This window comes from Gopherus flavomarginatus, unplaced genomic scaffold (genome assembly GCF_025201925.1).
Source record: "Gopherus flavomarginatus isolate rGopFla2 unplaced genomic scaffold, rGopFla2.mat.asm mat_scaffold_210_arrow_ctg1, whole genome shotgun sequence".
NCBI lineage: Eukaryota > Metazoa > Chordata > Testudines > Testudinidae > Gopherus > Gopherus flavomarginatus.
The window spans coordinates 57,013-64,881 of NW_026114821.1; the positions used below are offsets into that span (position 1 = coordinate 57,013).

The 7,869-nt window shown below is 69.8% G+C and overlaps 1 pseudogene; it reads right to left on the minus strand.

Annotated features, from left to right (window-relative positions):
* Positions 1-180: 180 nt before the first annotated feature.
* Positions 181-582, minus strand: LOC127042064 (ribonuclease P protein subunit p20-like; annotated as a pseudogene).
* Positions 583-7,869: the final 7,287 nt, after the last annotated feature.

Sequence of the window (7,869 nt, forward strand, 5' to 3'; positions counted from 1 at the left end):
GGGGCCAGCTCTGTGCGGGGCTCCGTCCCTGGGCACCGGAGCAGGGGTGTCCGGGGCCAGGCTCCGGGGAGTCCTCTCCGTGTGGGGACAGGGGTTTCCCGGGGCAGGGGTCCGTGCTGGGGGTCGAGCGCCAGGGCCAGGCTCCGGGGACTCTCTCCGTGCCAGCACCGCACCGGGGGCCCGCGCTCAGGGCGGGGGCGCGACCCGGCACACCCGGATGTGGATGGCAGAGTTGTTGCGGGCCTGGGCGAGGGGCGGGCGCCCGTCCGCGTCGCCCTGGGGCTCCAGCCCGTCGGCCAGCGGGACGGTGGAGGTGTTGGCGGCCAGGCGCAGGGCGCCGGCGCCGCCCGCCTGGAGCTGCAGGGCGATGTTGATGGCCCGGTTGATGGCCAGGCCCAGCCCGTGGATGCAGATCTCGGCGCAGCTGCCCCCGGGACCCAGCAGCTTCTGGCACCGGCTCAGCTTGGGCCTTGAAATCCGTCTGCATGTTGACGTAGACGTCGCCCGGTGCGCCGGGGCAGGCGGGGGGGGCAGGCGGCGCCGCAGGGCCAGCTCCGCCGCGGGGGGCGCCGGCTCTGCCATGGCTCTGGGGGGAGAGAGGGGGGAGTCCTGAGCCGCCTGCACCCCACGTTCCCCCGAATCCAGCCTGCTGGGCACCTGAGCCACCATCCCTCGCAGCAACCCACAGCTCTCCCTGCTCCGGGTGTCTGCAGCCCCCCCCCCCCCCAATTCCTTTCCAGCCCCCCGTCCTCCAGCCCCCCCCGAGACCTGCCTCCAGCCCCCTCAGACCTGCCTCCAGCCCCCCGTCCTCCAGCCCCCCCCGGAACATCCCCAGCCCCCCCGGACCCGCCTCCAGCCCCCCATCCCTCAGCCCTCCCTGAACATCCCCAGCCCCCCCCCGAATCCAGGCTACTGGGCACCTGAGCCACCATCCCTCGCAGCAACCCACAGCTCTCCCCTGCTCCGGGTGTCTGCAAGCCCCCCCCGATTCCAGTCCAGCCCCCCGTCCTCCAGCCCCCGCGAAATTCCCCAGCCCCCCGAGATCTGCCTCCAGCCCCCCGTCCTCCAGCCCCCCCAGACCTGCCTCCAGCCCCCCCGAGACCTGCCCTCCCTGAACATCCCAGCCCTCCCGGACCTGCCTCCAGCCCCCCCGTCCTCCAGCCCTCCCTGAACATCCCCAGCCCCCCCAGACCTGCCTCCAGCCCCCCGTCCTCCAGCCCTCCCTGAACATCCCCAGCCCCCCCGGACCTGCCTCCAGCCCCCCCGAGACCTGCCTCCAGCCCCCTGTCCTCCAGCCCTCCCTGAACTCCCCAGCCCCCGCGGACCTGCCTCCAGCCCCTCGTCCTCCAGCCCCCCCGAACATCCCCAGCCCCCCAGACCTGCCTCCAGCCCCCCGTCCTCCAGCCCTCCCAGAACATCCCCAGCCCCCCCAGACCTGCCTCCAGCCCCCCATCCTCCAGCCCTCCCCAAACATCCCCAGCCCCCCCGGACCTGCCTCCAGCCCCCTGTCCTCCAGCCCTCCCTGAACATCCCCAGCCCCCCCGGACCTGCCTCCAGCTCCCCGTTCCTCCAGCCCCCCCCGAATCCAGCCTACTGGGCACCTGTGCCACCATCCCTCGCAGCAACCCACAGCTCTCCCCTGCTCCGGGTGTCTGCAGCCCCCCCGATTCCCTTCCAGCCCCCCGTCCTCCAGCCCCCCCGAGACCTGCCTCCAGCCGCCCCGAGACCTGCCTCCAGCCGCCCCCGAACATCCCAGCCCCCCCAGACCTGCCTCCAGGCCCCCGTCCTCCAGCCCTCCCTGAACATCCCCAGCCCCCCCGGACCTGCTCCAGCCCCCTGTCCTCCAGCCCCCCCGAACATCCCAGCCCCCCCAGACCTGCCTCCAGCCCCCCATCCTCCAGCCCTCCCTGAACATCCCCAGCCCCCCCGGACCTGCCTCCAGCCCCCCGTCCTCCAGCCCTCCCTGAACATCCCCAGCCCCCCCAGACCTGCCTCCAGCCCCCTGTCCTCCAGCCCTCCCCGAACATCCCCAGCCCCCCCGGACCTGCCTCCAGCCCCCCGTCCTCCAGCCCTCCCTGAACATCCCCAGCCCCCCCGGACCTGCCTCCAGCCCCCCGTCCTCCAGCCCCCCCGGACCCGCCTCCAGCCCCCCCGAGACCTGCCCTCCCTGAACATCCCCAGCCCTCCTGGACCTGCCTCCAGCCCCCCGTCCTCCAGCCCTCCCTGAACATCCCCAGCCCCCCAGACCTGCCTCCAGCCCCCCGTCCTCCAGCCCTCCCTGAACATCCCCAGCCCCCCCGGACCTGCCTCCAGCCCCCTGTCCTCCAGCCCCCCCGAACATCCCCAGCCCCCCCAGACCTGCCTCCAGCCCCCCGTCCTCCAGCCCTCCCTGAACATCCCCAGCCCCCCCGGACCTGCCTCCAGCCCCCTGTCCTCCAGCCCCCCCGAACATCCCCAGCCCCCCCAGACCTGCCTCCAGCCCCCTGTCCTCCAGCCCTCCCCGAACATCCCCAGCCCCCCCGGACCTGCCTCCAGCCCCCCCGAGACCTGCCCTCCCTGAACATCCCCAGCCCCCCCAGACCTGCCTCCAGCCCCCCGTCCTCCAGCCCTCCCTGAACATCCCCAGCCCCCGCGGACCTGCCTCCAGCCCCCCGTCCTCCAGCCCCCCCGAGACCTGCCTCCAGCCCCCCGTCCTCCAGCCCTCCCTGAACATCCCCAGCCCCCCGCGGACCTGCCTCCAGCCCCTCGTCCTCCAGCCCCCCCGAACATCCCCAGCCCCCCCAGACCTGCCTCCAGCCCCCCGTCCTCCAGCCCCCCCGAACATCCCCAGCCCCCCCAGACCTGCCTCCAGCCCCCCCGAGACCTGCCCTCCCTGAACATCCCCAGCCCTCCCGGACCTGCCTCCAGCCCCCCGTCCTCCAGCCCTCCCTGAACATCCCCAGCCCCCCCCGAGACCTGCCTCCAGCCCCCCGTCCTCCAGCCCCCCCGAACATCCCCAGCCCCCCCGGACCTGCCTCCAGCCCCCCGTCCTCCAGCCCCCCCGAGACCTGCCTCCAGCCCCCCCGTCCTCCAGCCCTCCCTGAACATCCCCAGCCCCCCCCAGACCTGCCTCCAGCCCCCCGTCCTCCAGCCCCCCCCTGAACATCCCCAGCCCCCTCGGACCTGCCTCCAGCCCCCCGTCCTCCAGCCCCCCCGGAACATCCCCAGCTCCCCCGGACCTACCTCCAGCCCCCCGTCCTCCAGCCCCCCCGAACATCCCCAGCTCCCCCGGACCTGCCTCCAGCCCCCTGTCCTCCAGCCCCCCCGGAACATCCCCAGCCCCCCCGGACCTGCCTCCAGCCCCCCGTCCTCAGCCCTCCAAACATCCCCAGCCCCCCAGACCTGCCTCCAGCCCCCCGTCCTCCAGCCCTCCCAGAACATCCCCAGCCCCCCCAGACCTGCCTCCAGCCCCCCATCCTCCAGCCCTCCCCAAACATCCCCAGCCCCCCCGGACCTGCCTCCAGCCCCCTGTCCTTCAGCCCTCCCTGAACATCCCCAGCCCCCCCGGACCTGCCTCCAGCCAGCCGTCCTCCAGCCCCCCCGAGCATCCCCAGCCCCCCCGAACCTGCCTCCAGCTCCCCGTCCTCCAGCCCCCCCGAATCCAGCCTACTGGGCACCTGTGCCACCATCCCTCGCAGCAACCCACAGCTCTCCCCTGCTCCGGGTGTCTGCAGCCCCCCCCCCGATTCCCTTCCAGCCCCCCGTCCTCCAGCCCCCCCGAGACCTGCCTCCAGCCGCCCCCGAACATCCCCAGCCCCCCCAGACCTGCCTCCAGGCCCCCGTCCTCCAGCCCTCCCTGAACATCCCCAGCCCCCCCGGACCTGCCTCCAGCCCCCTGTCCTCCAGCCCTACCTGAACATCCCCAGCCCCCCGGGACCCGCCTGCAGCCCCCCGTCCTCCAGCCCTCCCCGAAGATCCCCAGCCCCCCCGAGACCTGCCTCCAGCCCCCCTGTCCTCCAGCCCTCCCCGAACATCCCCAGCCCCCCCGGACCTGCCTCCAGCCCCCTGTCCTCCAGCCCCCCCGAACATCACCAGCCCCCCCAGACCTGCCTCCAGCCCCCCGTCCTCCAGCCCCCCCCGAACATCCCCAGCCCCCCGGGACCCGCCTCCAGCCCCCTGTCCTCCAGCCCCCCCGAAACATCCCCAGCCCCCGAACATCCCCAGCCCCCCCAGACCTGCCTCCAGCCCCCCCCAGACCTGCCTCCAGCCCCCCCGAACATCCCCAGGCCCCCAGACCTGCCTCCAGCCCCCCCGAACATCCCCAGCCCCTGAACATCCCCAGCCCCCCCCCGGACCCGCCTCCAGCCCCCCGTCCTCCAGCCCCCCCAAACATCCCCAGCCCCCCGAGACCTGCCTCCAGCCCCCCCGGACCTGCCTCCAGCCCCCCCCGAACATCCCCAGCCCCCCCCGAACCCGCCTCCAGCCCCCCGTCCTCCAGCCCTCCCTGAACATCCCCAGCCCCCCCGGACCTGCCTCCAGCCCCCTGTCCTCCAGCCCCCCCAGACCTGCCTCCAGCCCCCCGTCCTCCAGCCCCCCCCGAACATCCCCAGCCCCCCGGGACCCGCCTCCAGCCCCCCGTCCTCCAGCCCCCCCGAACATCCCCAGCCCCCGAACATCCCCAGCCCCCCCAGACCTGCCTCCAGCCCCCCGAACATCCCCAGCCCCCCCCGAACATCCCCAGCCCCCCCAGACCTGCCTCCAGCCCCCCCAGACCTGCCTCCAGCTCCCCCTGAACATCCCCAGCCCCCCCCAACCTGCCTCCAGCCCCCCGAACATCGCCAGCCCCCCGAGACCTGCCTCCAGCCCCCGTCCTCCAGCCCCCCGAACATCCCCAGCCCCCCCCGGACCTGCCTCCAGCCCCCGTCCTCCAGCCCCCCCGAACATCCCCAGCCCCCGAACATCCCCAGCCCCCCCGGACCTGCCTCCAGCCCCCCGTCCTCCAGCCCCCCCGAACATCCCCAGCCCCCGAACATCCCCAGCCCCCCCGGACCTGCCTCCAGCCCCCCAGAACATCACCAGCCCCCCCGAACTCCCCTCCCGTCCCCTCCGCTGACCAATCAGCCCCCGGCCCCCGCTCACCTCCCCGTGTCCGCAGCGCAGGCCGAGCCCCGGCTTCCGCTTCCGCCTCCACGCCCGCCCGGAGCGCGCATGGAACGTTCATACATCACCGCCCCCAGCCCGGGAGCGCGCGTGGAACGTTCACACAACCCTCCGGGAACGAGCATGGAACGTTCATATATCATCCCTCCACCCCGGGAGCGCGCGTGGAACGTTCACACAACCCTCCGGGAACGAGCATGGAACGTTCATACATCACCCCCCCACACTCCGGGAGCGCGCGTGGAACGTTCATACAACCCGCCCGGAGCGCGCATGGAACGTTCATACATCACCCCCCCACACTCCGGGAGCGCGCGTGGAACGTTCATACAACACCGCCCCACACCGCGCGTCGATGGGTTAAGGGGAGGGAGCCCCACGGGAGGGTTAGGGAAGATGGGGGGCCCCGGAGGGAGCAGGGGAGCTAAGGGGAGAGCTGCGGCCCGGGGGGGCTACAGGAGAATGGGGGGGCAGGGGCGGTTAGGGGGAGAAGCCTGAGGAAATTGGGGGGCTAGCGGGAGAGGGGGCCCCAGAGGGAGGGGGAGCTCCAGGGGTTGGGGCCCAGCTGATTGAGGGGAGATGGGCCACAGTGGGGCTAGGGGGCAGGGGAGGGGGAAATGGGCTGTGGGGAGGCAGGAGAAAGGGGCCTTGAGGGGAAAAGGTCAGTAAGGGAACGAAGCCCCTGCCCCACGGGTCCGTCCCTGGGCTATTCCAGCCCCCAGCCCCAGGCAGAGTCTGTCTGCCCCCCCCCCCCCCGAATTCCAGGGCTGCGGAGGGGCCTTGACATTCTTTCCATCCTATAAAGGGGGGGGGGGTCACTTTCCAGTTTCCAACCCCCCTCCCCCCGCGAGGACAAAGCCACCTGGAGGTTTCATGCCCAGTTTATTTTTCCACCTGTTGAGGATGCCTTTGCTCCCGGGAGTCAAAGGTCACCTTGGACTCAGCCCAGCCCTTTGCCTGCCCCCGATGTTAATCCATAACCCAGAGCCGGGGGGAGAAACCAGGAGTCTGGCTCCCAGCCCCCCATGCTCTGACCCACCAGCCCCCACTCCCCTCCCAGAGCCGGGGAGAGAACCCAGGAGTCCTGGCTCCCAGCCCCCCCCCGCTCTAACCCACCAGCCCCCACTCCCCTCCCAGTGCCGGGGAGAGAACCCAGGAGTCCTGGCTCCCAGCCCCCTCCTGCTCCAACCCACCAGCCCCCACTCCCCTCCCAGAGCCGGGGAGAGAACCCAGGAGTCCTGGCTCCCAGCCCCCCCCCCGCTCTAACCCACCAGCCCCCCACTCCCCTCCCAGTGCCGGGGAGAGAACCCAGGAGTCCTGGCTCCCAGCCCCCTCCTGCTCTAACCCACCAGCCCCCACTCCCCTCCCAGAGCCGGGGAGAGAACCCAGGAGTCCTGGCTCCCAGCCCCCCCCTGCTTTAACCACCAGCCCCCACTCCCCTCCCAGAGCCGGGGAGAGAACCCAGGAGTCCTGGCTCCCAGCCCCCTCTCGTATCTGGTGCCCCAGGGAGAGGTGTCTCCCACAGGCTCCAGACAGCTGGGTGCCCTTCCCCTGGGTTTGTTGTCACAACAGCAAGGACGGATTGGGGAGGGGGACGCCCTGAAGCTTTGCAAAGCTCAGGCACCAGCCCCTAACTCCCCCCTGCCCCTGAGCAGAGCCGGCCAGTGCCCGGCCCTGGGGCCAGATCAGAGCCGGTGGGCTTGGCAGAGAATCTGCCTCTGTCTGTCTGTCCATCCCGAGACCAACAGGCCTTGGTCCAGGAAAAGGTCTTCCCACACCCTGGGACCCACGAGGCTCCAGGGACTCTGCATGTCCCTAGACACAGGTGTCTACCATCCATCGCCACCCCAACCCTGCGATCTATCCGTCCCCATCTACCCCTGCTATCTATCTATCTCCATCCACGCCCTCTATCCATCTATCCCCCTCCACCCCATCTATCTATCTATCCCCATCCACCCCCTCTATCTATCTATCCCCATCCACCCCCTCTATCTATCCCCACACACACCGTCTATCTATCCCCACATACCCCCTCTATCTATCTATCTATCTATCCCCCTCCACCCCGTATATCTATCCATCCCCATCCGCCCCCTCTATCTATCTATCTATCTATCCCCATCCACCCCCTCTATCTATCAATCCCCATCCACCCATCTATCTATCTATCTATCTATCTATCTATCCATCCCCATCCGCCCCCTCTATTTATCTATCTATCAATCCCCATCCACCCCCTCTATCTATCTATCCCCATCCACCCCCTCTATCTATCTATCAATCCCCATCCACCCCCTCTATCTATCCCCATCCACCCCCTCTATCTATCTATCTATCAATCCCCATCCACCCCCTCTATCTATCTATCTATCCCCATCCACCCCCTCTATCTATCCCCATCCACCCCCTCTATCTATCTATCTATCCCCATCCACCCCCTCTATCTATCTATCTATCTATCCATCCCCATCCACCCCCTCTATCTATCTATCTATCTATCTATCTATCCCCATCCACCCCTCTATCTATCTATCTATCTATCCCCATCCACCCCCTCTATCTATCTATCTATCTATCCCCATCCACCCCTCTATCTATCTATCTATCTATCCCCCTCCACCCCCTCTATCTATCTATCCCCATCCACCCCCTCTATCTATCTATCTATCCCCATCCACCCCTCTATCTATCTATCCATCCCCATCCACCCCCCTCTATCTATCTATC